This window comes from Ranitomeya variabilis, chromosome 2 (genome assembly GCF_051348905.1).
Source record: "Ranitomeya variabilis isolate aRanVar5 chromosome 2, aRanVar5.hap1, whole genome shotgun sequence".
Taxonomy (NCBI): Eukaryota; Metazoa; Chordata; class Amphibia; order Anura; family Dendrobatidae; genus Ranitomeya; species Ranitomeya variabilis.
The window spans coordinates 1,107,327,206-1,107,347,221 of NC_135233.1; the positions used below are offsets into that span (position 1 = coordinate 1,107,327,206).

Here is a 20,016-nt window from a genome sequence, read left to right on the forward strand (position 1 = left end):
TCAAGTTTCACAGGTTTGGGGGATTAGCTCAAGTGGTAGAGCGCTCGCTTAGCATGCGAGAGGTAGCGGGATCGATGCCCGCATTCTCCAATGCTACCATTGGATTCCTTTTTCGCAGAGTTGAATGAATCATTTTTACCATCTGCCCGTGGCACCCACGGCCAAACCTAGGAGGCTTTCGACAGTGGCCAAAACAATCCTTCGATAGCTCAGCTGGTAGAGCGGAGGACTGTAGCTCTAAATTAGCAATCCTTAGGTCGCTGGTTCAATTCCGGCTCGAAGGAAGTTTTGTTTATCTTATCTCATACAGAAAGTTTTTCTCCAGTTTGCCTCGTGAATTCAAAACATAGTCAGCAAAATGGCTTTTACATGAGAGAGATGCTCAGCACCAATGCAAAAACTTCTCCAACTGTGCAACGTCTCTGGGTGGACTGCAAAAGGGTGCGACATCCCTGGGTGGACTCGAACCACCAACCTTTCGGTTAACAGCCGAACGCGCTAACCGATTGCGCCACAGAGACCCAATGGACCACAATTTTTGCCTGCACCTTAAGCAAGGTCAGACACCGTTTCTTCAAATGATTTTCAACAATATGACTAAAGGAAACAGAAAAAAACAAAGAAATAATTGCAAAACACCAAGAATAATCTAGTTGCCAACAGATAAGAAATGGCTGATAAATTACACGACACAGACCAGAAGGCAGACAGTAATTAGACTTCGACTCTAAGCATCCAACACTACGAGCAGAGTGGCGCAGCGGAAGCGTGCTGGGCCCATAACCCAGAGGTCGATGGATCGAAACCATCCTCTGCTAAAAGGTTGTGTTTTATACTTTTCATCATTACATTGCATCCAAATGCTTCTGTCAACAGAAAGTTTAGTGTTATTGCAGAAAATGTCAAAAAAACGTACACTTCCGAAAGCGTTGGTGGTATAGTGGTGAGCATAGCTGCCTTCCAAGCAGTTGACCCGGGTTCGATTCCCGGCCAACGCATGTCTTGCTTTTCACCATTGGTGTTGCATTTATTCTCTTTTAATGTTTTGTGTTAAGGCTCATGCTCTACTCTCTTCTTACAGTTTAGCAACCACAGAAAGGAGGAAAAAAAAAGACCAGGAGGCCTTCACGACCTCTCAGCATTTTCGATAAACAAACCAACCCATAAAAGTTCAACGGTTCTCCTTGGGATTGTGCTACATCACAACTTTTTTCTACAAACTATGCAAGTTTTTTCACTGTCCCCGGTTTGATTCTCCATGTGCATAGAAAGGGTTTGCTAGAAAGTTGCTCGACTGTATTTGTAGGTCACCAATCACGTTGTGGACTCCTTAAATGTTCTTCAAGTATGGGAAAACGGAGTCCACACTTAAAAAAAAAAAAAAAAAAAAAAAGCAATGTCATCTGTGACTGTATATGAAAATTGTGACCTGGTGTGACGTGAAACTGACGTCAAGTTTCACAGGTTTGGGGGATTAGCTCAAGTGGTAGAGCGCTCGCTTAGCATGCGAGACGTAGCGGGATCGATGCCCGCATTCTCCAATGCTACCATTGGATTCCTTTTTCGCAGAGTTGAATGAATCATTTTTACCATCTGCCCGTGGCACCCACGGCCAAACCTAGGAGGCTTTCGACAGTGGCCAAAACAATCCTTCGATAGCTCAGCTGGTAGAGCGGAGGACTGTAGCTCTAAATTAGCAATCCTTAGGTCGCTGGTTCAATTCCGGCTCGAAGGAAGTTTTGTTTATCTTATCTCATACAGAAAGTTTTTCTCCAGTTTGCCTCGTGAATTCAAAACATAGTCAGCAAAATGGCTTTTACATGAGAGAGATGCTCAGCACCAATGCAAAAACTTCTCCAACTGTGCAACGTCTCTGGGTGGACTGCAAAAGGGTGCGACGTCCCTGGGTGGACTCGAACCACCAACCTTTCGGTTAACAGCCGAACGCGCTAACCGATTGCGCCACAGAGACCCAATGGACCACAATTTTTGCCTGCACCTTAAGCAAGGTCAGACACCGTTTCTTCAAATGATTTTCAACAATATGACTAAAGGAAACAGAAAAAAACAAAGAAATAATTGCAAAACACCAAGAATAATCTAGTTGCCAACAGATAAGAAATGGCTGATAAATTACACGACACAGACCAGAAGGCAGACAGTAATTAGACTTCGACTCTAAGCATCCAACACTACGAGCAGAGTGGCGCAGCGGAAGCGTGCTGGGCCCATAACCCAGAGGTCGATGGATCGAAACCATCCTCTGCTAAAAGGTTGTGTTTTATACTTTTCATCATTACATTGCATCCAAATGCTTCTGTCAACAGAAAGTTTAGTGTTATTGCAGAAAATGTCAAAAAAACGTACACTTCCGAAAGCGTTGGTGGTATAGTGGTGAGCATAGCTGCCTTCCAAGCAGTTGACCCGGGTTCGATTCCCGGCCAACGCATGTCTTGCTTTTCACCATTGGTGTTGCATTTATTCTCTTTTAATGTTTTGTGTTAAGGCTCATGCTCTACTCTCTTCTTACAGTTTAGCAACCACAGAAAGGAGGAAAAAAAAAGACCAGGAGGCCTTCACGACCTCTCAGCATTTTCGATAAACAAACCAACCCATAAAAGTTCAACGGTTCTCCTTGGGATTGTGCTACATCACAACTTTTTTCTACAAACTATGCAAGTTTTTTCACTGTCCCCGGTTTGATTCTCCATGTGCATAGAAAGGGTTTGCTAGAAAGTTGCTCGACTGTATTTGTAGGTCACCAATCACGTTGTGGACTCCTTAAATGTTCTTCAAGTATGGGAAAACGGAGTCCACACTTAAAAAAAAAAAAAAAAAAAAAAAAAGCAATGTCATCTGTGACTGTATATGAAAATTGTGACCTGGTGTGACGTGAAACTGACGTCAAGTTTCACAGGTTTGGGGGATTAGCTCAAGTGGTAGAGCGCTCGCTTAGCATGCGAGAGGTAGCGGGATCGATGCCCGCATTCTCCAATGCTACCATTGGATTCCTTTTTCGCAGAGTTGAATGAATCATTTTTACCATCTGCCCGTGGCACCCACGGCCAAACCTAGGAGGCTTTCGACAGTGGCCAAAACAATCCTTCGATAGCTCAGCTGGTAGAGCGGAGGACTGTAGCTCTAAATTAGCAATCCTTAGGTCGCTGGTTCAATTCCGGCTCGAAGGAAGTTTTGTTTATCTTATCTCATACAGAAAGTTTTTCTCCAGTTTGCCTCGTGAATTCAAAACATAGTCAGCAAAATGGCTTTTACATGAGAGAGATGCTCAGCACCAATGCAAAAACTTCTCCAACTGTGCAACGTCTCTGGGTGGACTGCAAAAGGGTGCGACGTCCCTGGGTGGACTCGAACCACCAACCTTTCGGTTAACAGCCGAACGCGCTAACCGATTGCGCCACAGAGACCCAATGGACCACAATTTTTGCCTGCACCTTAAGCAAGGTCAGACACCGTTTCTTCAAATGATTTTCAACAATATGACTAAAGGAAACAGAAAAAAACAAAGAAATAATTGCAAAACACCAAGAATAATCTAGTTGCCAACAGATAAGAAATGGCTGATAAATTACACGACACAGACCAGAAGGCAGACAGTAATTAGACTTCGACTCTAAGCATCCAACACTACGAGCAGAGTGGCGCAGCGGAAGCGTGCTGGGCCCATAACCCAGAGGTCGATGGATCGAAACCATCCTCTGCTAAAAGGTTGTGTTTTATACTTTTCATCATTACATTGCATCCAAATGCTTCTGTCAACAGAAAGTTTAGTGTTATTGCAGAAAATGTCAAAAAAACGTACACTTCCGAAAGCGTTGGTGGTATAGTGGTGAGCATAGCTGCCTTCCAAGCAGTTGACCCGGGTTCGATTCCCGGCCAACGCATGTCTTGCTTTTCACCATTGGTGTTGCATTTATTCTCTTTTAATGTTTTGTGTTAAGGCTCATGCTCTACTCTCTTCTTACAGTTTAGCAACCACAGAAAGGAGGAAAAAAAAAGACCAGGAGGCCTTCACGACCTCTCAGCATTTTCGATAAACAAACCAACCCATAAAAGTTCAACGGTTCTCCTTGGGATTGTGCTACATCACAACTTTTTTCTACAAACTATGCAAGTTTTTTCACTGTCCCCGGTTTGATTCTCCATGTGCATAGAAAGGGTTTGCTAGAAAGTTGCTCGACTGTATTTGTAGGTCACCAATCACGTTGTGGACTCCTTAAATGTTCTTCAAGTATGGGAAAACGGAGTCCACACTTAAAAAAAAAAAAAAAAAAAAAAAAAAGCAATGTCATCTGTGACTGTATATGAAAATTGTGACCTGGTGTGACGTGAAACTGACGTCAAGTTTCACAGGTTTGGGGGATTAGCTCAAGTGGTAGAGCGCTCGCTTAGCATGCGAGAGGTAGCGGGATCGATGCCCGCATTCTCCAATGCTACCATTGGATTCCTTTTTCGCAGAGTTGAATGAATCATTTTTACCATCTGCCCGTGGCACCCACGGCCAAACCTAGGAGGCTTTCGACAGTGGCCAAAACAATCCTTCGATAGCTCAGCTGGTAGAGCGGAGGACTGTAGCTCTAAATTAGCAATCCTTAGGTCGCTGGTTCAATTCCGGCTCGAAGGAAGTTTTGTTTATCTTATCTCATACAGAAAGTTTTTCTCCAGTTTGCCTCGTGAATTCAAAACATAGTCAGCAAAATGGCTTTTACATGAGAGAGATGCTCAGCACCAATGCAAAAACTTCTCCAACTGTGCAACGTCTCTGGGTGGACTGCAAAAGGGTGCGACGTCCCTGGGTGGACTCGAACCACCAACCTTTCGGTTAACAGCCGAACGCGCTAACCGATTGCGCCACAGAGACCCAATGGACCACAATTTTTGCCTGCACCTTAAGCAAGGTCAGACACCGTTTCTTCAAATGATTTTCAACAATATGACTAAAGGAAACAGAAAAAAACAAAGAAATAATTGCAAAACACCAAGAATAATCTAGTTGCCAACAGATAAGAAATGGCTGATAAATTACACGACACAGACCAGAAGGCAGACAGTAATTAGACTTCGACTCTAAGCATCCAACACTACGAGCAGAGTGGCGCAGCGGAAGCGTGCTGGGCCCATAACCCAGAGGTCGATGGATCGAAACCATCCTCTGCTAAAAGGTTGTGTTTTATACTTTTCATCATTACATTGCATCCAAATGCTTCTGTCAACAGAAAGTTTAGTGTTATTGCAGAAAATGTCAAAAAAACGTACACTTCCGAAAGCGTTGGTGGTATAGTGGTGAGCATAGCTGCCTTCCAAGCAGTTGACCCGGGTTCGATTCCCGGCCAACGCATGTCTTGCTTTTCACCATTGGTGTTGCATTTATTCTCTTTTAATGTTTTGTGTTAAGGCTCATGCTCTACTCTCTTCTTACAGTTTAGCAACCACAGAAAGGAGGAAAAAAAAAGACCAGGAGGCCTTCACGACCTCTCAGCATTTTCGATAAACAAACCAACCCATAAAAGTTCAACGGTTCTCCTTGGGATTGTGCTACATCACAACTTTTTTCTACAAACTATGCAAGTTTTTTCACTGTCCCCGGTTTGATTCTCCATGTGCATAGAAAGGGTTTGCTAGAAAGTTGCTCGACTGTATTTGTAGGTCACCAATCACGTTGTGGACTCCTTAAATGTTCTTCAAGTATGGGAAAACGGAGTCCACACTTAAAAAAAAAAAAAAAAAAAAAAAAAAAGCAATGTCATCTGTGACTGTATATGAAAATTGTGACCTGGTGTGACGTGAAACTGACGTCAAGTTTCACAGGTTTGGGGGATTAGCTCAAGTGGTAGAGCGCTCGCTTAGCATGCGAGAGGTAGCGGGATCGATGCCCGCATTCTCCAATGCTACCATTGGATTCCTTTTTCGCAGAGTTGAATGAATCATTTTTACCATCTGCCCGTGGCACCCACGGCCAAACCTAGGAGGCTTTCGACAGTGGCCAAAACAATCCTTCGATAGCTCAGCTGGTAGAGCGGAGGACTGTAGCTCTAAATTAGCAATCCTTAGGTCGCTGGTTCAATTCCGGCTCGAAGGAAGTTTTGTTTATCTTATCTCATACAGAAAGTTTTTCTCCAGTTTGCCTCGTGAATTCAAAACATAGTCAGCAAAATGGCTTTTACATGAGAGAGATGCTCAGCACCAATGCAAAAACTTCTCCAACTGTGCAACGTCTCTGGGTGGACTGCAAAAGGGTGCGACGTCCCTGGGTGGACTCGAACCACCAACCTTTCGGTTAACAGCCGAACGCGCTAACCGATTGCGCCACAGAGACCCAATGGACCACAATTTTTGCCTGCACCTTAAGCAAGGTCAGACACCGTTTCTTCAAATGATTTTCAACAATATGACTAAAGGAAACAGAAAAAAACAAAGAAATAATTGCAAAACACCAAGAATAATCTAGTTGCCAACAGATAAGAAATGGCTGATAAATTACACGACACAGACCAGAAGGCAGACAGTAATTAGACTTCGACTCTAAGCATCCAACACTACGAGCAGAGTGGCGCAGCGGAAGCGTGCTGGGCCCATAACCCAGAGGTCGATGGATCGAAACCATCCTCTGCTAAAAGGTTGTGTTTTATACTTTTCATCATTACATTGCATCCAAATGCTTCTGTCAACAGAAAGTTTAGTGTTATTGCAGAAAATGTCAAAAAAACGTACACTTCCGAAAGCGTTGGTGGTATAGTGGTGAGCATAGCTGCCTTCCAAGCAGTTGACCCGGGTTCGATTCCCGGCCAACGCATGTCTTGCTTTTCACCATTGGTGTTGCATTTATTCTCTTTTAATGTTTTGTGTTAAGGCTCATGCTCTACTCTCTTCTTACAGTTTAGCAACCACAGAAAGGAGGAAAAAAAAAGACCAGGAGGCCTTCACGACCTCTCAGCATTTTCGATAAACAAACCAACCCATAAAAGTTCAACGGTTCTCCTTGGGATTGTGCTACATCACAACTTTTTTCTACAAACTATGCAAGTTTTTTCACTGTCCCCGGTTTGATTCTCCATGTGCATAGAAAGGGTTTGCTAGAAAGTTGCTCGACTGTATTTGTAGGTCACCAATCACGTTGTGGACTCCTTAAATGTTCTTCAAGTATGGGAAAACGGAGTCCACACTTAAAAAAAAAAAAAAAAAAAAAAAAAAGCAATGTCATCTGTGACTGTATATGAAAATTGTGACCTGGTGTGACGTGAAACTGACGTCAAGTTTCACAGGTTTGGGGGATTAGCTCAAGTGGTAGAGCGCTCGCTTAGCATGCGAGAGGTAGCGGGATCGATGCCCGCATTCTCCAATGCTACCATTGGATTCCTTTTTCGCAGAGTTGAATGAATCATTTTTACCATCTGCCCGTGGCACCCACGGCCAAACCTAGGAGGCTTTCGACAGTGGCCAAAACAATCCTTCGATAGCTCAGCTGGTAGAGCGGAGGACTGTAGCTCTAAATTAGCAATCCTTAGGTCGCTGGTTCAATTCCGGCTCGAAGGAAGTTTTGTTTATCTTATCTCATACAGAAAGTTTTTCTCCAGTTTGCCTCGTGAATTCAAAACATAGTCAGCAAAATGGCTTTTACATGAGAGAGATGCTCAGCACCAATGCAAAAACTTCTCCAACTGTGCAACGTCTCTGGGTGGACTGCAAAAGGGTGCGACGTCCCTGGGTGGACTCGAACCACCAACCTTTCGGTTAACAGCCGAACGCGCTAACCGATTGCGCCACAGAGACCCAATGGACCACAATTTTTGCCTGCACCTTAAGCAAGGTCAGACACCGTTTCTTCAAATGATTTTCAACAATATGACTAAAGGAAACAGAAAAAAACAAAGAAATAATTGCAAAACACCAAGAATAATCTAGTTGCCAACAGATAAGAAATGGCTGATAAATTACACGACACAGACCAGAAGGCAGACAGTAATTAGACTTCGACTCTAAGCATCCAACACTACGAGCAGAGTGGCGCAGCGGAAGCGTGCTGGGCCCATAACCCAGAGGTCGATGGATCGAAACCATCCTCTGCTAAAAGGTTGTGTTTTATACTTTTCATCATTACATTGCATCCAAATGCTTCTGTCAACAGAAAGTTTAGTGTTATTGCAGAAAATGTCAAAAAAACGTACACTTCCGAAAGCGTTGGTGGTATAGTGGTGAGCATAGCTGCCTTCCAAGCAGTTGACCCGGGTTCGATTCCCGGCCAACGCATGTCTTGCTTTTCACCATTGGTGTTGCATTTATTCTCTTTTAATGTTTTGTGTTAAGGCTCATGCTCTACTCTCTTCTTACAGTTTAGCAACCACAGAAAGGAGGAAAAAAAAAGACCAGGAGGCCTTCACGACCTCTCAGCATTTTCGATAAACAAACCAACCCATAAAAGTTCAACGGTTCTCCTTGGGATTGTGCTACATCACAACTTTTTTCTACAAACTATGCAAGTTTTTTCACTGTCCCCGGTTTGATTCTCCATGTGCATAGAAAGGGTTTGCTAGAAAGTTGCTCGACTGTATTTGTAGGTCACCAATCACGTTGTGGACTCCTTAAATGTTCTTCAAGTATGGGAAAACGGAGTCCACACTTAAAAAAAAAAAAAAAAAAAAAAAAAAAGCAATGTCATCTGTGACTGTATATGAAAATTGTGACCTGGTGTGACGTGAAACTGACGTCAAGTTTCACAGGTTTGGGGGATTAGCTCAAGTGGTAGAGCGCTCGCTTAGCATGCGAGAGGTAGCGGGATCGATGCCCGCATTCTCCAATGCTACCACTGGATTCCTTTTTCGCAGAGTTGAATGAATCATTTTTACCATCTGCCCGTGGCACCCACGGCCAAACCTAGGAGGCTTTCGACAGTGGCCAAAACAATCCTTCGATAGCTCAGCTGGTAGAGCGGAGGACTGTAGCTCTAAATTAGCAATCCTTAGGTCGCTGGTTCAATTCCGGCTCGAAGGAAGTTTTGTTTATCTTATCTCATACAGAAAGTTTTTCTCCAGTTTGCCTCGTGAATTCAAAACATAGTCAGCAAAATGGCTTTTACATGAGAGAGATGCTCAGCACCAATGCAAAAACTTCTCCAACTGTGCAACGTCTCTGGGTGGACTGCAAAAGGGTGCGACGTCCCTGGGTGGACTCGAACCACCAACCTTTCGGTTAACAGCCGAACGCGCTAACCGATTGCGCCACAGAGACCCAATGGACCACAATTTTTGCCTGCACCTTAAGCAAGGTCAGACACCGTTTCTTCAAATGATTTTCAACAATATGACTAAAGGAAACAGAAAAAAACAAAGAAATAATTGCAAAACACCAAGAATAATCTAGTTGCCAACAGATAAGAAATGGCTGATAAATTACACGACACAGACCAGAAGGCAGACAGTAATTAGACTTCGACTCTAAGCATCCAACACTACGAGCAGAGTGGCGCAGCGGAAGCGTGCTGGGCCCATAACCCAGAGGTCGATGGATCGAAACCATCCTCTGCTAAAAGGTTGTGTTTTATACTTTTCATCATTACATTGCATCCAAATGCTTCTGTCAACAGAAAGTTTAGTGTTATTGCAGAAAATGTCAAAAAAACGTACACTTCCGAAAGCGTTGGTGGTATAGTGGTGAGCATAGCTGCCTTCCAAGCAGTTGACCCGGGTTCGATTCCCGGCCAACGCATGTCTTGCTTTTCACCATTGGTGTTGCATTTATTCTCTTTTAATGTTTTGTGTTAAGGCTCATGCTCTACTCTCTTCTTACAGTTTAGCAACCACAGAAAGGAGGAAAAAAAAAGACCAGGAGGCCTTCACGACCTCTCAGCATTTTCGATAAACAAACCAACCCATAAAAGTTCAACGGTTCTCCTTGGGATTGTGCTACATCACAACTTTTTTCTACAAACTATGCAAGTTTTTTCACTGTCCCCGGTTTGATTCTCCATGTGCATAGAAAGGGTTTGCTAGAAAGTTGCTCGACTGTATTTGTAGGTCACCAATCACGTTGTGGACTCCTTAAATGTTCTTCAAGTATGGGAAAACGGAGTCCACACTTAAAAAAAAAAAAAAAAAAAAAAAAAAGCAATGTCATCTGTGACTGTATATGAAAATTGTGACCTGGTGTGACGTGAAACTGACGTCAAGTTTCACAGGTTTGGGGGATTAGCTCAAGTGGTAGAGCGCTCGCTTAGCATGCGAGAGGTAGCGGGATCGATGCCCGCATTCTCCAATGCTACCACTGGATTCCTTTTTCGCAGAGTTGAATGAATCATTTTTACCATCTGCCCGTGGCACCCACGGCCAAACCTAGGAGGCTTTCGACAGTGGCCAAAACAATCCTTCGATAGCTCAGCTGGTAGAGCGGAGGACTGTAGCTCTAAATTAGCAATCCTTAGGTCGCTGGTTCAATTCCGGCTCGAAGGAAGTTTTGTTTATCTTATCTCATACAGAAAGTTTTTCTCCAGTTTGCCTCGTGAATTCAAAACATATAGTCAGCAAAATGGCTTTTACATGAGAGAGATGCTCAGCACCAATGCAAAAACTTCTCCAACTGTGCAACGTCTCTGGGTGGACTGCAAAAGGGTGCGACGTCCCTGGGTGGACTCGAACCACCAACCTTTCGGTTAACAGCCGAACGCGCTAACCGATTGCGCCACAGAGACCCAATGGACCACAATTTTTGCCTGCACCTTAAGCAAGGTCAGACACCGTTTCTTCAAATGATTTTCAACAATATGACTAAAGGAAACAGAAAAAAACAAAGAAATAATTGCAAAACACCAAGAATAATCTAGTTGCCAACAGATAAGAAATGGCTGATAAATTACACGACACAGACCAGAAGGCAGACAGTAATTAGACTTCGACTCTAAGCATCCAACACTACGAGCAGAGTGGCGCAGCGGAAGCGTGCTGGGCCCATAACCCAGAGGTCGATGGATCGAAACCATCCTCTGCTAAAAGGTTGTGTTTTATACTTTTCATCATTACATTGCATCCAAATGCTTCTGTCAACAGAAAGTTTAGTGTTATTGCAGAAAATGTCAAAAAAACGTACACTTCCGAAAGCGTTGGTGGTATAGTGGTGAGCATAGCTGCCTTCCAAGCAGTTGACCCGGGTTCGATTCCCGGCCAACGCATGTCTTGCTTTTCACCATTGGTGTTGCATTTATTCTCTTTTAATGTTTTGTGTTAAGGCTCATGCTCTACTCTCTTCTTACAGTTTAGCAACCACAGAAAGGAGGAAAAAAAAAGACCAGGAGGCCTTCACGACCTCTCAGCATTTTCGATAAACAAACCAACCCATAAAAGTTCAACGGTTCTCCTTGGGATTGTGCTACATCACAACTTTTTTCTACAAACTATGCAAGTTTTTTCACTGTCCCCGGTTTGATTCTCCATGTGCATAGAAAGGGTTTGCTAGAAAGTTGCTCGACTGTATTTGTAGGTCACCAATCACGTTGTGGACTCCTTAAATGTTCTTCAAGTATGGGAAAACGGAGTCCACACTTAAAAAAAAAAAAAAAAAAAAAAAAAGCAATGTCATCTGTGACTGTATATGAAAATTGTGACCTGGTGTGACGTGAAACTGACGTCAAGTTTCACAGGTTTGGGGGATTAGCTCAAGTGGTAGAGCGCTCGCTTAGCATGCGAGAGGTAGCGGGATCGATGCCCGCATTCTCCAATGCTACCATTGGATTCCTTTTTCGCAGAGTTGAATGAATCATTTTTACCATCTGCCCGTGGCACCCACGGCCAAACCTAGGAGGCTTTCGACAGTGGCCAAAACAATCCTTCGATAGCTCAGCTGGTAGAGCGGAGGACTGTAGCTCTAAATTAGCAATCCTTAGGTCGCTGGTTCAATTCCGGCTCGAAGGAAGTTTTGTTTATCTTATCTCATACAGAAAGTTTTTCTCCAGTTTGCCTCGTGAATTCAAAACATAGTCAGCAAAATGGCTTTTACATGAGAGAGATGCTCAGCACCAATGCAAAAACTTCTCCAACTGTGCAACGTCTCTGGGTGGACTGCAAAAGGGTGCGACGTCCCTGGGTGGACTCGAACCACCAACCTTTCGGTTAACAGCCGAACGCGCTAACCGATTGCGCCACAGAGACCCAATGGACCACAATTTTTGCCTGCACCTTAAGCAAGGTCAGACACCGTTTCTTCAAATGATTTTCAACAATATGACTAAAGGAAACAGAAAAAAACAAAGAAATAATTGCAAAACACCAAGAATAATCTAGTTGCCAACAGATAAGAAATGGCTGATAAATTACACGACACAGACCAGAAGGCAGACAGTAATTAGACTTCGACTCTAAGCATCCAACACTACGAGCAGAGTGGCGCAGCGGAAGCGTGCTGGGCCCATAACCCAGAGGTCGATGGATCGAAACCATCCTCTGCTAAAAGGTTGTGTTTTATACTTTTCATCATTACATTGCATCCAAATGCTTCTGTCAACAGAAAGTTTAGTGTTATTGCAGAAAATGTCAAAAAAACGTACACTTCCGAAAGCGTTGGTGGTATAGTGGTGAGCATAGCTGCCTTCCAAGCAGTTGACCCGGGTTCGATTCCCGGCCAACGCATGTCTTGCTTTTCACCATTGGTGTTGCATTTATTCTCTTTTAATGTTTTGTGTTAAGGCTCATGCTCTACTCTCTTCTTACAGTTTAGCAACCACAGAAAGGAGGAAAAAAAAAGACCAGGAGGCCTTCACGACCTCTCAGCATTTTCGATAAACAAACCAACCCATAAAAGTTCAACGGTTCTCCTTGGGATTGTGCTACATCACAACTTTTTTCTACAAACTATGCAAGTTTTTTCACTGTCCCCGGTTTGATTCTCCATGTGCATAGAAAGGGTTTGCTAGAAAGTTGCTCGACTGTATTTGTAGGTCACCAATCACGTTGTGGACTCCTTAAATGTTCTTCAAGTATGGGAAAACGGAGTCCACACTTAAAAAAAAAAAAAAAAAAAAAAAAAGCAATGTCATCTGTGACTGTATATGAAAATTGTGACCTGGTGTGACGTGAAACTGACGTCAAGTTTCACAGGTTTGGGGGATTAGCTCAAGTGGTAGAGCGCTCGCTTAGCATGCGAGAGGTAGCGGGATCGATGCCCGCATTCTCCAATGCTACCATTGGATTCCTTTTTCGCAGAGTTGAATGAATCATTTTTACCATCTGCCCGTGGCACCCACGGCCAAACCTAGGAGGCTTTCGACAGTGGCCAAAACAATCCTTCGATAGCTCAGCTGGTAGAGCGGAGGACTGTAGCTCTAAATTAGCAATCCTTAGGTCGCTGGTTCAATTCCGGCTCGAAGGAAGTTTTGTTTATCTTATCTCATACAGAAAGTTTTTCTCCAGTTTGCCTCGTGAATTCAAAACATAGTCAGCAAAATGGCTTTTACATGAGAGAGATGCTCAGCACCAATGCAAAAACTTCTCCAACTGTGCAACGTCTCTGGGTGGACTGCAAAAGGGTGCGACGTCCCTGGGTGGACTCGAACCACCAACCTTTTGGTTAACAGCCGAACGCGCTAACCGATTGCGCCACAGAGACCCAATGGACCACAATTTTTGCCTGCACCTTAAGCAAGGTCAGACACCGTTTCTTCAAATGATTTTCAACAATATGACTAAAGGAAACAGAAAAAAACAAAGAAATAATTGCAAAACACCAAGAATAATCTAGTTGCCAACAGATAAGAAATGGCTGATAAATTACACGACACAGACCAGAAGGCAGACAGTAATTAGACTTCGACTCTAAGCATCCAACACTACGAGCAGAGTGGCGCAGCGGAAGCGTGCTGGGCCCATAACCCAGAGGTCGATGGATCGAAACCATCCTCTGCTAAAAGGTTGTGTTTTATACTTTTCATCATTACATTGCATCCAAATGCTTCTGTCAACAGAAAGTTTAGTGTTATTGCAGAAAATGTCAAAAAAACGTACACTTCCGAAAGCGTTGGTGGTATAGTGGTGAGCATAGCTGCCTTCCAAGCAGTTGACCCGGGTTCGATTCCCGGCCAACGCATGTCTTGCTTTTCACCATTGGTGTTGCATTTATTCTCTTTTAATGTTTTGTGTTAAGGCTCATGCTCTACTCTCTTCTTACAGTTTAGCAACCACAGAAAGGAGGAAAAAAAAAGACCAGGAGGCCTTCACGACCTCTCAGCATTTTCGATAAACAAACCAACCCATAAAAGTTCAACGGTTCTCCTTGGGATTGTGCTACATCACAACTTTTTTCTACAAACTATGCAAGTTTTTTCACTGTCCCCGGTTTGATTCTCCATGTGCATAGAAAGGGTTTGCTAGAAAGTTGCTCGACTGTATTTGTAGGTCACCAATCACGTTGTGGACTCCTTAAATGTTCTTCAAGTATGGGAAAACGGAGTCCACACTTAAAAAAAAAAAAAAAAAAAAAAAAAGCAATGTCATCTGTGACTGTATATGAAAATTGTGACCTGGTGTGACGTGAAACTGACGTCAAGTTTCACAGGTTTGGGGGATTAGCTCAAGTGGTAGAGCGCTCGCTTAGCATGCGAGAGGTAGCGGGATCGATGCCCGCATTCTCCAATGCTACCATTGGATTCCTTTTTCGCAGAGTTGAATGAATCATTTTTACCATCTGCCCGTGGCACCCACGGCCAAACCTAGGAGGCTTTCGACAGTGGCCAAAACAATCCTTCGATAGCTCAGCTGGTAGAGCGGAGGACTGTAGCTCTAAATTAGCAATCCTTAGGTCGCTGGTTCAATTCCGGCTCGAAGGAAGTTTTGTTTATCTTATCTCATACAGAAAGTTTTTCTCCAGTTTGCCTCGTGAATTCAAAACATAGTCAGCAAAATGGCTTTTACATGAGAGAGATGCTCAGCACCAATGCAAAAACTTCTCCAACTGTGCAACGTCTCTGGGTGGACTGCAAAAGGGTGCGACGTCCCTGGGTGGACTCGAACCACCAACCTTTCGGTTAACAGCCGAACGCGCTAACCGATTGCGCCACAGAGACCCAATGGACCACAATTTTTGCCTGCACCTTAAGCAAGGTCAGACACCGTTTCTTCAAATGATTTTCAACAATATGACTAAAGGAAACAGAAAAAAACAAAGAAATAATTGCAAAACACCAAGAATAATCTAGTTGCCAACAGATAAGAAATGGCTGATAAATTACACGACACAGACCAGAAGGCAGACAGTAATTAGACTTCGACTCTAAGCATCCAACACTACGAGCAGAGTGGCGCAGCGGAAGCGTGCTGGGCCCATAACCCAGAGGTCGATGGATCGAAACCATCCTCTGCTAAAAGGTTGTGTTTTATACTTTTCATCATTACATTGCATCCAAATGCTTCTGTCAACAGAAAGTTTAGTGTTATTGCAGAAAATGTCAAAAAAACGTACACTTCCGAAAGCGTTGGTGGTATAGTGGTGAGCATAGCTGCCTTCCAAGCAGTTGACCCGGGTTCGATTCCCGGCCAACGCATGTCTTGCTTTTCACCATTGGTGTTGCATTTATTCTCTTTTAATGTTTTGTGTTAAGGCTCATGCTCTACTCTCTTCTTACAGTTTAGCAACCACAGAAAGGAGGAAAAAAAAAGACCAGGAGGCCTTCACGACCTCTCAGCATTTTCGATAAACAAACCAACCCATAAAAGTTCAACGGTTCTCCTTGGGATTGTGCTACATCACAACTTTTTTCTACAAACTATGCAAGTTTTTTCACTGTCCCCGGTTTGATTCTCCATGTGCATAGAAAGGGTTTGCTAGAAAGTTGCTCGACTGTATTTGTAGGTCACCAATCACGTTGTGGACTCCTTAAATGTTCTTCAAGTATGGGAAAACGGAGTCCACACTTAAAAAAAAAAAAAAAAAAAAAAAAAGCAATGTCATCTGTGACTGTATATGAAAATTGTGACCTGGTGTGACGTGAAACTGACGTCAAGTTTCACAGGTTTGGGGGATTAGCTCAAGTGGTAGAGCGCTCGCTTAGCATGCGAGAGGTAGCGGGATCGATGCCCGCATTCTCCAATGCTACCATTGGATTCCTTTTTCGCAGAGTTGAATGAATCATTTTTACCATCTGCCCGTGGCACCCACGGCCAAACCTAGGAGGCTTTCGACAGTGGCCAAAACAATCCTTCGATAGCTCAGCTGGTAGAGCGGAGGACTGTAGCTCTAAATTAGCAATCCTTAGGTCGCTGGTTCAATTCCGGCTCGAAGGAAGTTTTGTTTATCTTATCTCATACAGAAAGTTTTTCTCCAGTTTGCCTCGTGAATTCAAAACATAGTCAGCAAAATGGCTTTTACATGAGAGAGATGCTCAGCACCAATGCAAAAACTTCTCCAACTGTGCAACGTCTCTGGGTGGACTGCAAAAGGGTGCGACGTCCCTGGGTGGACTCGAACCACCAACCTTTTGGTTAACAGCCGAACGCGCTAACCGATTGCGCCACAGAGACCCAATGGACCACAATTTTTGCCTGCACCTTAAGCAAGGTCAGACACCGTTTCTTCAAATGATTTTCAACAATATGACTAAAGGAAACAGAAAAAAACAAAGAAATAATTGCAAAACACCAAGAATAATCTAGTTGCCAACAGATAAGAAATGGCTGATAAATTACACGACACAGACCAGAAGGCAGACAGTAATTAGACTTCGACTCTAAGCATCCAACACTACGAGCAGAGTGGCGCAGCGGAAGCGTGCTGGGCCCATAACCCAGAGGTCGATGGATCGAAACCATCCTCTGCTAAAAGGTTGTGTTTTATACTTTTCATCATTACATTGCATCCAAATGCTTCTGTCAACAGAAAGTTTAGTGTTATTGCAGAAAATGTCAAAAAAACGTACACTTCCGAAAGCGTTGGTGGTATAGTGGTGAGCATAGCTGCCTTCCAAGCAGTTGACCCGGGTTCGATTCCCGGCCAACGCATGTCTTGCTTTTCACCATTGGTGTTGCATTTATTCTCTTTTAATGTTTTGTGTTAAGGCTCATGCTCTACTCTCTTCTTACAGTTTAGCAACCACAGAAAGGAGGAAAAAAAAAGACCAGGAGGCCTTCACGACCTCTCAGCATTTTCGATAAACAAACCAACCCATAAAAGTTCAACGGTTCTCCTTGGGATTGTGCTACATCACAACTTTTTTCTACAAACTATGCAAGTTTTTTCACTGTCCCCGGTTTGATTCTCCATGTGCATAGAAAGGGTTTGCTAGAAAGTTGCTCGACTGTATTTGTAGGTCACCAATCACGTTGTGGACTCCTTAAATGTTCTTCAAGTATGGGAAAACGGAGTCCACACTTAAAAAAAAAAAAAAAAAAAAAAAAAGCAATGTCATCTGTGACTGTATATGAAAATTGTGACCTGGTGTGACGTGAAACTGACGTCAAGTTTCACAGGTTTGGGGGATTAGCTCAAGTGGTAGAGCGCTCGCTTAGCATGCGAGAGGTAGCGGGATCGATGCCCGCATTCTCCAATGCTACCATTGGATTCCTTTTTCGCAGAGTTGAATGAATCATTTTTACCATCTGCCCGTGGCACCCACGGCCAAACCTAGGAGGCTTTCGACAGTGGCCAAAACAATCCTTCGATAGCTCAGCTGGTAGAGCGGAGGACTGTAGCTCTAAATTAGCAATCCTTAGGTCGCTGGTTCAATTCCGGCTCGAAGGAAGTTTTGTTTATCTTATCTCATACAGAAAGTTTTTCTCCAGTTTGCCTCGTGAATTCAAAACATAGTCAGCAAAATGGCTTTTACATGAGAGAGATGCTCAGCACCAATGCAAAAACTTCTCCAACTGTGCAACGTCTCTGGGTGGACTGCAAAAGGGTGCGACGTCCCTGGGTGGACTCGAACCACCAACCTTTCGGTTAACAGCCGAACGCGCTAACCGATTGCGCCACAGAGACCCAATGGACCACAATTTTTGCCTGCACCTTAAGCAAGGTCAGACACCGTTTCTTCAAATGATTTTCAACAATATGACTAAAGGAAACAGAAAAAAACAAAGAAATAATTGCAAAACACCAAGAATAATCTAGTTGCCAACAGATAAGAAATGGCTGATAAATTACACGACACAGACCAGAAGGCAGACAGTAATTAGACTTCGACTCTAAGCATCCAACACTACGAGCAGAGTGGCGCAGCGGAAGCGTGCTGGGCCCATAACCCAGAGGTCGATGGATCGAAACCATCCTCTGCTAAAAGGTTGTGTTTTATACTTTTCATCATTACATTGCATCCAAATGCTTCTGTCAACAGAAAGTTTAGTGTTATTGCAGAAAATGTCAAAAAAACGTACACTTCCGAAAGCGTTGGTGGTATAGTGGTGAGCATAGCTGCCTTCCAAGCAGTTGACCCGGGTTCGATTCCCGGCCAACGCATGTCTTGCTTTTCACCATTGGTGTTGCATTTATTCTCTTTTAATGTTTTGTGTTAAGGCTCATGCTCTACTCTCTTCTTACAGTTTAGCAACCACAGAAAGGAGGAAAAAAAAAGACCAGGAGGCCTTCACGACCTCTCAGCATTTTCGATAAACAAACCAACCCATAAAAGTTCAACGGTTCTCCTTGGGATTGTGCTACATCACAACTTTTTTCTACAAACTATGCAAGTTTTTTCACTGTCCCCGGTTTGATTCTCCATGTGCATAGAAAGGGTTTGCTAGAAAGTTGCTCGACTGTATTTGTAGGTCACCAATCACGTTGTGGACTCCTTAAATGTTCTTCAAGTATGGGAAAACGGAGTCCACACTTAAAAAAAAAAAAAAAAAAAAAAAAGCAATGTCATCTGTGACTGTATATGAAAATTGTGACCTGGTGTGACGTGAAACTGACGTCAAGTTTCACAGGTTTGGGGGATTAGCTCAAGTGGTAGAGCGCTCGCTTAGCATGCGAGAGGTAGCGGGATCGATGCCCGCATTCTCCAATGCTACCATTGGATTCCTTTTTCGCAGAGTTGAATGAATCATTTTTACCATCTGCCCGTGGCACCCACGGCCAAACCTAGGAGGCTTTCGACAGTGGCCAAAACAATCCTTCGATAGCTCAGCTGGTAGAGCGGAGGACTGTAGCTCTAAATTAGCAATCCTTAGGTCGCTGGTTCAATTCCGGCTCGAAGGAAGTTTTGTTTATCTTATCTCATACAGAAAGTTTTTCTCCAGTTTGCCTCGTGAATTCAAAACATAGTCAGCAAAATGGCTTTTACATGAGAGAGATGCTCAGCACCAATGCAAAAACTTCTCCAACTGTGCAACGTCTCTGGGTGGACTGCAAAAGGGTGCGACGTCCCTGGGTGGACTCGAACCACCAACCTTTCGGTTAACAGCCGAACGCGCTAACCGATTGCGCCACAGAGACCCAATGGACCACAATTTTTGCCTGCACCTTAAGCAAGGTCAGACACCGTTTCTTCAAATGATTTTCAACAATATGACTAAAGGAAACAGAAAAAAACAAAGAAATAATTGCAAAACACCAAGAATAATCTAGTTGCCAACAGATAAGAAATGGCTGATAAATTACACGACACAGACCAGAAGGCAGACAGTAATTAGACTTCGACTCTAAGCATCCAACACTACGAGCAGAGTGGCGCAGCGGAAGCGTGCTGGGCCCATAACCCAGAGGTCGATGGATCGAAACCATCCTCTGCTAAAAGGTTGTGTTTTATACTTTTCATCATTACATTGCATCCAAATGCTTCTGTCAACAGAAAGTTTAGTGTTATTGCAGAAAATGTCAAAAAAACGTACACTTCCGAAAGCGTTGGTGGTATAGTGGTGAGCATAGCTGCCTTCCAAGCAGTTGACCCGGGTTCGATTCCCGGCCAACGCATGTCTTGCTTTTCACCATTGGTGTTGCATTTATTCTCTTTTAATGTTTTGTGTTAAGGCTCATGCTCTACTCTCTTCTTACAGTTTAGCAACCACAGAAAGGAGGAAAAAAAAAGACCAGGAG

The 20,016-nt window shown here is 43.6% G+C and overlaps 52 non-coding genes across 52 annotated transcripts; 41 read left to right on the forward strand and 11 right to left on the reverse strand.

Moving 5' to 3' along the window:
- Window positions 1-17: 17 nt before the first annotated feature.
- On the forward strand, window positions 18-90 carry TRNAA-AGC (transfer RNA alanine (anticodon AGC)). Its single transcript has one exon. It is a non-coding gene; the product is annotated as a tRNA-Ala (tRNA).
- A 108-nt stretch (window positions 91-198) lies between these two features.
- TRNAY-GUA (transfer RNA tyrosine (anticodon GUA)) lies at window positions 199-284 on the forward strand. Its single transcript is given in 2 exon segments — window positions 199-235; window positions 249-284. It is a non-coding gene; the product is annotated as a tRNA-Tyr (tRNA).
- Window positions 285-926: 642 nt separating this feature from the next.
- On the forward strand, window positions 927-998 carry TRNAG-UCC (transfer RNA glycine (anticodon UCC)). Its single transcript has one exon. It is a non-coding gene; the product is annotated as a tRNA-Gly (tRNA).
- A 651-nt stretch (window positions 999-1,649) lies between these two features.
- TRNAY-GUA (transfer RNA tyrosine (anticodon GUA)) lies at window positions 1,650-1,735 on the forward strand. The gene is given in 2 exon segments: window positions 1,650-1,686; window positions 1,700-1,735. It is a non-coding gene; the product is annotated as a tRNA-Tyr (tRNA).
- Window positions 1,736-1,898: 163 nt separating this feature from the next.
- Window positions 1,899-1,972, reverse strand: TRNAN-GUU (transfer RNA asparagine (anticodon GUU)). The gene has a single exon. It is a non-coding gene; the product is annotated as a tRNA-Asn (tRNA).
- Window positions 1,973-2,377: 405 nt separating this feature from the next.
- TRNAG-UCC (transfer RNA glycine (anticodon UCC)) lies at window positions 2,378-2,449 on the forward strand. The gene has a single exon. It is a non-coding gene; the product is annotated as a tRNA-Gly (tRNA).
- A 472-nt stretch (window positions 2,450-2,921) lies between these two features.
- Window positions 2,922-2,994, forward strand: TRNAA-AGC (transfer RNA alanine (anticodon AGC)). The gene has a single exon. It is a non-coding gene; the product is annotated as a tRNA-Ala (tRNA).
- A 108-nt stretch (window positions 2,995-3,102) lies between these two features.
- On the forward strand, window positions 3,103-3,188 carry TRNAY-GUA (transfer RNA tyrosine (anticodon GUA)). Its single transcript is given in 2 exon segments — window positions 3,103-3,139; window positions 3,153-3,188. It is a non-coding gene; the product is annotated as a tRNA-Tyr (tRNA).
- Window positions 3,189-3,351: 163 nt separating this feature from the next.
- TRNAN-GUU (transfer RNA asparagine (anticodon GUU)) lies at window positions 3,352-3,425 on the reverse strand. The gene has a single exon. It is a non-coding gene; the product is annotated as a tRNA-Asn (tRNA).
- Window positions 3,426-3,830: 405 nt separating this feature from the next.
- TRNAG-UCC (transfer RNA glycine (anticodon UCC)) lies at window positions 3,831-3,902 on the forward strand. The gene has a single exon. It is a non-coding gene; the product is annotated as a tRNA-Gly (tRNA).
- Window positions 3,903-4,375: 473 nt separating this feature from the next.
- Window positions 4,376-4,448, forward strand: TRNAA-AGC (transfer RNA alanine (anticodon AGC)). The gene has a single exon. It is a non-coding gene; the product is annotated as a tRNA-Ala (tRNA).
- A 108-nt stretch (window positions 4,449-4,556) lies between these two features.
- On the forward strand, window positions 4,557-4,642 carry TRNAY-GUA (transfer RNA tyrosine (anticodon GUA)). Its single transcript is given in 2 exon segments — window positions 4,557-4,593; window positions 4,607-4,642. It is a non-coding gene; the product is annotated as a tRNA-Tyr (tRNA).
- A 163-nt stretch (window positions 4,643-4,805) lies between these two features.
- On the reverse strand, window positions 4,806-4,879 carry TRNAN-GUU (transfer RNA asparagine (anticodon GUU)). Its single transcript has one exon. It is a non-coding gene; the product is annotated as a tRNA-Asn (tRNA).
- Window positions 4,880-5,284: 405 nt separating this feature from the next.
- On the forward strand, window positions 5,285-5,356 carry TRNAG-UCC (transfer RNA glycine (anticodon UCC)). Its single transcript has one exon. It is a non-coding gene; the product is annotated as a tRNA-Gly (tRNA).
- A 474-nt stretch (window positions 5,357-5,830) lies between these two features.
- Window positions 5,831-5,903, forward strand: TRNAA-AGC (transfer RNA alanine (anticodon AGC)). Its single transcript has one exon. It is a non-coding gene; the product is annotated as a tRNA-Ala (tRNA).
- Window positions 5,904-6,011: 108 nt separating this feature from the next.
- On the forward strand, window positions 6,012-6,097 carry TRNAY-GUA (transfer RNA tyrosine (anticodon GUA)). Its single transcript is given in 2 exon segments — window positions 6,012-6,048; window positions 6,062-6,097. It is a non-coding gene; the product is annotated as a tRNA-Tyr (tRNA).
- Window positions 6,098-6,260: 163 nt separating this feature from the next.
- Window positions 6,261-6,334, reverse strand: TRNAN-GUU (transfer RNA asparagine (anticodon GUU)). Its single transcript has one exon. It is a non-coding gene; the product is annotated as a tRNA-Asn (tRNA).
- A 405-nt stretch (window positions 6,335-6,739) lies between these two features.
- On the forward strand, window positions 6,740-6,811 carry TRNAG-UCC (transfer RNA glycine (anticodon UCC)). The gene has a single exon. It is a non-coding gene; the product is annotated as a tRNA-Gly (tRNA).
- Window positions 6,812-7,284: 473 nt separating this feature from the next.
- TRNAA-AGC (transfer RNA alanine (anticodon AGC)) lies at window positions 7,285-7,357 on the forward strand. Its single transcript has one exon. It is a non-coding gene; the product is annotated as a tRNA-Ala (tRNA).
- Window positions 7,358-7,465: 108 nt separating this feature from the next.
- On the forward strand, window positions 7,466-7,551 carry TRNAY-GUA (transfer RNA tyrosine (anticodon GUA)). The gene is given in 2 exon segments: window positions 7,466-7,502; window positions 7,516-7,551. It is a non-coding gene; the product is annotated as a tRNA-Tyr (tRNA).
- A 163-nt stretch (window positions 7,552-7,714) lies between these two features.
- Window positions 7,715-7,788, reverse strand: TRNAN-GUU (transfer RNA asparagine (anticodon GUU)). Its single transcript has one exon. It is a non-coding gene; the product is annotated as a tRNA-Asn (tRNA).
- A 405-nt stretch (window positions 7,789-8,193) lies between these two features.
- Window positions 8,194-8,265, forward strand: TRNAG-UCC (transfer RNA glycine (anticodon UCC)). Its single transcript has one exon. It is a non-coding gene; the product is annotated as a tRNA-Gly (tRNA).
- A 474-nt stretch (window positions 8,266-8,739) lies between these two features.
- TRNAA-AGC (transfer RNA alanine (anticodon AGC)) lies at window positions 8,740-8,812 on the forward strand. Its single transcript has one exon. It is a non-coding gene; the product is annotated as a tRNA-Ala (tRNA).
- A 108-nt stretch (window positions 8,813-8,920) lies between these two features.
- TRNAY-GUA (transfer RNA tyrosine (anticodon GUA)) lies at window positions 8,921-9,006 on the forward strand. The gene is given in 2 exon segments: window positions 8,921-8,957; window positions 8,971-9,006. It is a non-coding gene; the product is annotated as a tRNA-Tyr (tRNA).
- Window positions 9,007-9,169: 163 nt separating this feature from the next.
- TRNAN-GUU (transfer RNA asparagine (anticodon GUU)) lies at window positions 9,170-9,243 on the reverse strand. Its single transcript has one exon. It is a non-coding gene; the product is annotated as a tRNA-Asn (tRNA).
- Window positions 9,244-9,648: 405 nt separating this feature from the next.
- Window positions 9,649-9,720, forward strand: TRNAG-UCC (transfer RNA glycine (anticodon UCC)). Its single transcript has one exon. It is a non-coding gene; the product is annotated as a tRNA-Gly (tRNA).
- Window positions 9,721-10,193: 473 nt separating this feature from the next.
- Window positions 10,194-10,266, forward strand: TRNAA-AGC (transfer RNA alanine (anticodon AGC)). Its single transcript has one exon. It is a non-coding gene; the product is annotated as a tRNA-Ala (tRNA).
- Window positions 10,267-10,374: 108 nt separating this feature from the next.
- On the forward strand, window positions 10,375-10,460 carry TRNAY-GUA (transfer RNA tyrosine (anticodon GUA)). The gene is given in 2 exon segments: window positions 10,375-10,411; window positions 10,425-10,460. It is a non-coding gene; the product is annotated as a tRNA-Tyr (tRNA).
- A 165-nt stretch (window positions 10,461-10,625) lies between these two features.
- Window positions 10,626-10,699, reverse strand: TRNAN-GUU (transfer RNA asparagine (anticodon GUU)). Its single transcript has one exon. It is a non-coding gene; the product is annotated as a tRNA-Asn (tRNA).
- A 405-nt stretch (window positions 10,700-11,104) lies between these two features.
- Window positions 11,105-11,176, forward strand: TRNAG-UCC (transfer RNA glycine (anticodon UCC)). The gene has a single exon. It is a non-coding gene; the product is annotated as a tRNA-Gly (tRNA).
- A 472-nt stretch (window positions 11,177-11,648) lies between these two features.
- TRNAA-AGC (transfer RNA alanine (anticodon AGC)) lies at window positions 11,649-11,721 on the forward strand. Its single transcript has one exon. It is a non-coding gene; the product is annotated as a tRNA-Ala (tRNA).
- Window positions 11,722-11,829: 108 nt separating this feature from the next.
- Window positions 11,830-11,915, forward strand: TRNAY-GUA (transfer RNA tyrosine (anticodon GUA)). The gene is given in 2 exon segments: window positions 11,830-11,866; window positions 11,880-11,915. It is a non-coding gene; the product is annotated as a tRNA-Tyr (tRNA).
- A 163-nt stretch (window positions 11,916-12,078) lies between these two features.
- TRNAN-GUU (transfer RNA asparagine (anticodon GUU)) lies at window positions 12,079-12,152 on the reverse strand. Its single transcript has one exon. It is a non-coding gene; the product is annotated as a tRNA-Asn (tRNA).
- A 405-nt stretch (window positions 12,153-12,557) lies between these two features.
- On the forward strand, window positions 12,558-12,629 carry TRNAG-UCC (transfer RNA glycine (anticodon UCC)). Its single transcript has one exon. It is a non-coding gene; the product is annotated as a tRNA-Gly (tRNA).
- Window positions 12,630-13,101: 472 nt separating this feature from the next.
- Window positions 13,102-13,174, forward strand: TRNAA-AGC (transfer RNA alanine (anticodon AGC)). The gene has a single exon. It is a non-coding gene; the product is annotated as a tRNA-Ala (tRNA).
- A 108-nt stretch (window positions 13,175-13,282) lies between these two features.
- TRNAY-GUA (transfer RNA tyrosine (anticodon GUA)) lies at window positions 13,283-13,368 on the forward strand. The gene is given in 2 exon segments: window positions 13,283-13,319; window positions 13,333-13,368. It is a non-coding gene; the product is annotated as a tRNA-Tyr (tRNA).
- A 642-nt stretch (window positions 13,369-14,010) lies between these two features.
- On the forward strand, window positions 14,011-14,082 carry TRNAG-UCC (transfer RNA glycine (anticodon UCC)). The gene has a single exon. It is a non-coding gene; the product is annotated as a tRNA-Gly (tRNA).
- A 472-nt stretch (window positions 14,083-14,554) lies between these two features.
- Window positions 14,555-14,627, forward strand: TRNAA-AGC (transfer RNA alanine (anticodon AGC)). The gene has a single exon. It is a non-coding gene; the product is annotated as a tRNA-Ala (tRNA).
- A 108-nt stretch (window positions 14,628-14,735) lies between these two features.
- On the forward strand, window positions 14,736-14,821 carry TRNAY-GUA (transfer RNA tyrosine (anticodon GUA)). The gene is given in 2 exon segments: window positions 14,736-14,772; window positions 14,786-14,821. It is a non-coding gene; the product is annotated as a tRNA-Tyr (tRNA).
- A 163-nt stretch (window positions 14,822-14,984) lies between these two features.
- On the reverse strand, window positions 14,985-15,058 carry TRNAN-GUU (transfer RNA asparagine (anticodon GUU)). The gene has a single exon. It is a non-coding gene; the product is annotated as a tRNA-Asn (tRNA).
- Window positions 15,059-15,463: 405 nt separating this feature from the next.
- On the forward strand, window positions 15,464-15,535 carry TRNAG-UCC (transfer RNA glycine (anticodon UCC)). The gene has a single exon. It is a non-coding gene; the product is annotated as a tRNA-Gly (tRNA).
- A 472-nt stretch (window positions 15,536-16,007) lies between these two features.
- TRNAA-AGC (transfer RNA alanine (anticodon AGC)) lies at window positions 16,008-16,080 on the forward strand. Its single transcript has one exon. It is a non-coding gene; the product is annotated as a tRNA-Ala (tRNA).
- A 108-nt stretch (window positions 16,081-16,188) lies between these two features.
- On the forward strand, window positions 16,189-16,274 carry TRNAY-GUA (transfer RNA tyrosine (anticodon GUA)). The gene is given in 2 exon segments: window positions 16,189-16,225; window positions 16,239-16,274. It is a non-coding gene; the product is annotated as a tRNA-Tyr (tRNA).
- Window positions 16,275-16,916: 642 nt separating this feature from the next.
- TRNAG-UCC (transfer RNA glycine (anticodon UCC)) lies at window positions 16,917-16,988 on the forward strand. The gene has a single exon. It is a non-coding gene; the product is annotated as a tRNA-Gly (tRNA).
- Window positions 16,989-17,460: 472 nt separating this feature from the next.
- Window positions 17,461-17,533, forward strand: TRNAA-AGC (transfer RNA alanine (anticodon AGC)). The gene has a single exon. It is a non-coding gene; the product is annotated as a tRNA-Ala (tRNA).
- A 108-nt stretch (window positions 17,534-17,641) lies between these two features.
- Window positions 17,642-17,727, forward strand: TRNAY-GUA (transfer RNA tyrosine (anticodon GUA)). The gene is given in 2 exon segments: window positions 17,642-17,678; window positions 17,692-17,727. It is a non-coding gene; the product is annotated as a tRNA-Tyr (tRNA).
- Window positions 17,728-17,890: 163 nt separating this feature from the next.
- Window positions 17,891-17,964, reverse strand: TRNAN-GUU (transfer RNA asparagine (anticodon GUU)). The gene has a single exon. It is a non-coding gene; the product is annotated as a tRNA-Asn (tRNA).
- A 405-nt stretch (window positions 17,965-18,369) lies between these two features.
- Window positions 18,370-18,441, forward strand: TRNAG-UCC (transfer RNA glycine (anticodon UCC)). The gene has a single exon. It is a non-coding gene; the product is annotated as a tRNA-Gly (tRNA).
- A 471-nt stretch (window positions 18,442-18,912) lies between these two features.
- On the forward strand, window positions 18,913-18,985 carry TRNAA-AGC (transfer RNA alanine (anticodon AGC)). Its single transcript has one exon. It is a non-coding gene; the product is annotated as a tRNA-Ala (tRNA).
- A 108-nt stretch (window positions 18,986-19,093) lies between these two features.
- On the forward strand, window positions 19,094-19,179 carry TRNAY-GUA (transfer RNA tyrosine (anticodon GUA)). The gene is given in 2 exon segments: window positions 19,094-19,130; window positions 19,144-19,179. It is a non-coding gene; the product is annotated as a tRNA-Tyr (tRNA).
- A 163-nt stretch (window positions 19,180-19,342) lies between these two features.
- Window positions 19,343-19,416, reverse strand: TRNAN-GUU (transfer RNA asparagine (anticodon GUU)). Its single transcript has one exon. It is a non-coding gene; the product is annotated as a tRNA-Asn (tRNA).
- A 405-nt stretch (window positions 19,417-19,821) lies between these two features.
- Window positions 19,822-19,893, forward strand: TRNAG-UCC (transfer RNA glycine (anticodon UCC)). Its single transcript has one exon. It is a non-coding gene; the product is annotated as a tRNA-Gly (tRNA).
- Window positions 19,894-20,016: the final 123 nt, after the last annotated feature.